The sequence below is a fragment of the Rhagoletis pomonella genome, unplaced genomic scaffold, assembly GCF_013731165.1.
Source record: "Rhagoletis pomonella isolate Grant_MI unplaced genomic scaffold, Rhpom_1.0 Rhpom_scaffold_00007, whole genome shotgun sequence".
NCBI lineage: Eukaryota > Metazoa > Arthropoda > Insecta > Diptera > Tephritidae > Rhagoletis > Rhagoletis pomonella.
The window spans coordinates 65,899,550-65,903,180 of record NW_023458561.1 but is presented as its reverse complement, the minus strand read 5'-3'; the positions used below and the strand labels follow the sequence as shown (position 1 = coordinate 65,903,180).

At 34.8% G+C, this 3,631-nt stretch overlaps 1 protein-coding gene across 1 annotated transcript in view; it reads right to left on the bottom strand.

Moving 5' to 3' along the window:
• LOC118743970 overlaps window positions 1-3,631 on the bottom strand; it is a 25,908-nt gene that overhangs the window by 4,913 nt on the left and 17,364 nt on the right. The window lies entirely within an intron of this gene.

Here is a 3,631-nt window from a genome sequence, read left to right as displayed (position 1 = left end):
GAGCTTGCAGCTCCGATGAGGCAGCTCTTAGAGTATTCGAGAGAAAGATTTTGCGGAAGCTTTACGGACCTTTATGTGTACCGCAGACGATGGAACCAGTTTTGGTATGCACTTCAACACTAGCCTAGTAGTAGTATATGTACGATGAGTTTAGACTCTAGAGAAATGGCCCAGAGGGCTGGGTTCCGAAAATTATTACCTTTTCATGAAATAGAAACACGCCGATATAAACAAAAGCTTATTCAATTAGAAAATAATTTAACGAACTTAGCGACCATTTAAAAACGAGTGTAGCGCACCAAAACAAAACAAGTTCGATAATGTTTGAGCAAAGGCAACGCGAATGCAACCAACATTTCGAACATTTATTTGCGTTGCCAACTATTTACACACTTAATATGAGCATCTTTATTATTGTTAAGGCAAAAAGACAATCACAATAAAAACGAACGCTAGCTGATTAGTAAAACAAAATAAGGCAGACGCCCACCAAGTTTTTGGGATATATTGGTTTTCACCTTTTTAGTAAGCATTTGAGACTAAACCATGAATTAATCAAGACTACGAATATTTAAAGTATACAAAAGTGTTTATACACGGTAATATGTATTTATTTATTTTATAGATTATAGACACTAATCAGCTGCTGGTCTTTGGTATTGTAACATACTTAGATGGCATCTAATAAATTTCCAACAAAAATATACATAAATACATGCATAATTAATTTTAAATATACTTTTACTAAAAATGCTTAATACAAGCTTAAAAATGTAAAAGGTGTTAAGAAATTGCGCATTTTATTAATTCATTCGCAATTTGTTTGTTTACTAAAACATCACATTCCCAAGTAAAATGAAAGTGGCACCCACTTCATGCTTGTTTATTTTGTTTCTTTCTTTTTTTACCTTCTAAGGTTTCCCCTTAACTGCCTGCGAGACAAGTAAAGTGCTGTAATTATTGCCGCTTGGCCGATATTTCCACAGAAGTACGCACTGACGCATTGAAAAAATGGTTTTGTAACTGAATATTTATAGGACAGTGTATGTAAATACATAAAAAAAAAATATTCTATTATTCTTGGCACATGTACTATATTACTTATGTATGAGTACCTGCGTTTGTGCGCTTCTTGTAGTCGAGTGCGCATGCGTCGATGCACTTGTCAACAATTGAAGTGTATTTGCCTCGCTGCAAATCGATTTCATGCGTATTCGCATTTGCTTTATGCGTCTGCGAGTAGAAAATGTGCATTACCAGGGACATGCATACATACATACATACATATGTAGTACATGCTGAGATATAATCGTGTAATATGGTTTTATGCATTTTGTTGTTATGCCAATTCTTTGAGTTTGAAATTTGATACATTTGGAACTGTTTCAAAGTTAAAAAGTTAAAAAACCGTAAGGCAAATAATAATGATGGTTTTATAGGCTACAGTATATTTATTACATATGTATATGTATAGGTATACATATGTATGATGCATTAGCGCACACAAGGGGTGGGTTCTGGGGTTCAAACCCCCCCTAAAGCTAATAACCTGAAATACAAACTGTATCCCAAAGCCAGCTCTCAAGAAAAATCACAAGAAATATTTTTTATTATAAAGCACTTTTCTTTTGCTGTAAATTTTCTTGAAGAAATAAATATACGAGCATTTTTTTCTTGAGAGATGCAAATTGATTTAAGAAATTTTGATAGAAGAAAATTCCTATTCCATTTCTTGTGCGCCATTTTATATGAATTTTTCGTTTTTTTAGAGCTCTTAAGAGTTTAACTGCGAATGAAACCTAAAAATATGCAATGCATACTCACTTACTGAGCCTAAAAGATTTTACAACGACGAGTTATGTCCTTAACAAGGATTCGAAGATTTAAGTTGCCCACTTCGAATTCGTTCCACCATAATTGCCTACATAACAAAAATTCAAGTTCACTTAATTTTCTCGGTATTCGAAATATTAAAAAAATTAGGCAATCGTAAAAAATCACCATCTCATTCGAAAACCAGAAACCAGGTATCGAGGAAAATGAACATTAAAACTCTGTTTTTTAAGTTTTTTATTACTTTTGCAAGTTGAGCGTATCTTGTGTTTATAGAACTTTATATTAAACAAGTAATTTCAAATTACGGGATGACCCTTGAGGTACCATCTTTCCAATAAAAAAAATAATTATTGAAATAGGTTCACGTGGTCCAAAGTTATGCGTTAGCATACTATTCCGACGAATTGAAAACCTACCCCTTTTTCGAAGTCGGTTACAAAAGTTTGAGTTTTTTGCTAATTTTATGTAAATAATGCAATTTATGAAACTTCAAAAAGTTTATTTATTTATTACACACTGTACATAAAACTTGCATAAATGTAATTTAATGATCATTTTATCTGAAGCGAATTTTCAGAAGTATAAACCCCTCCCAAAATATATTCCATACATATATTACGTCGTTACCTAGAATATAGACTATTCTAAGAAATATAAAATCTTTATTTTCTGATTCCACCAGCTGCATTTGTTCACACCATTTACTTACATGTAGTCGTTTGAAGTACAAAACCGGGTATCGTCATTCTGCAAAACCGCGTAACTGACATTTGATGCCAAAAATTTGATTTGCTCACACAAGCTCAACAACAGAATTAGTAACCGGATGCTTAATGAGATCAGCGCCTGAAATGACTCCAAGCAGTGTTTTTTCTACAGAAACTCCCTCAGTGGTTAATTTGGTGAGGTGACTAGAAATAAGTTTTTCATGGATGGGTCAAAGCTTGATGGGAAGGTTGGCGGTGGGATATTCGCCACTAGCTTTTTATCAACATCAGGTTTAAACTTCCTGAGTAACTAGTACAGCGTTTTACAGGCCGTAGTAACTGTCAAGTTAGGGCATATTGAGCTCACCGATGTTGTTCTTATAACTGGAATGGTTGCCCTCTATCTATAAGGAATAGGGTCTTGTGACATTACGGGAAACAGCATGGGTGCCGATTTGGTAAGCTGGACCTAAACTAAGAAATGCGCAATTCAAAGTTATTTCTATCTCAGAGTTGATTGGAAGCAGACTAAAGGGCTCATTGTGCTTGCAAAGCCACAGCTCTCGCTTTTGATGCGTGTTCACCCTGATCATGGTCCGATAAGTATTCACGTGGTGAACTGAAAATCAAATCGTGTCATTACTGCCGGAGTGGCCAGGGTGATGAAAAGAAATCTCTGGCTAAGTGGCATTCCATCGATTTAGGAATGTTTATCTTTCAAAATCACGTGATCTTTAACAGGGCAACCTCTACAATGTTACAGTGTCTCTCAAACTGAGGAGAACCTTCGCAGCACAGCCTTACCTATCGCGTGAGTTCCTACGGGGAAAGAGCCGATCAAGACTTTTTGTTAAGTCGACTTGACAGCCAACTGTATAAATATGATCAGCTAGTTGTCTATGGAGTCCCTTTATAATACCTGTCAAGAGAAATAATGTGAACGTGAGTAATAAAATTTCAAATTTTTTGCTTCAAATAATTTGCGTTTAAGAAGCACTGTGCGAAAGTAAGTGCCCTTCAGCACCATTTAGAATTTCAAAATGACTCCTTAAATTACATAATTATTTTATTTAGTATCTACTCGAGTA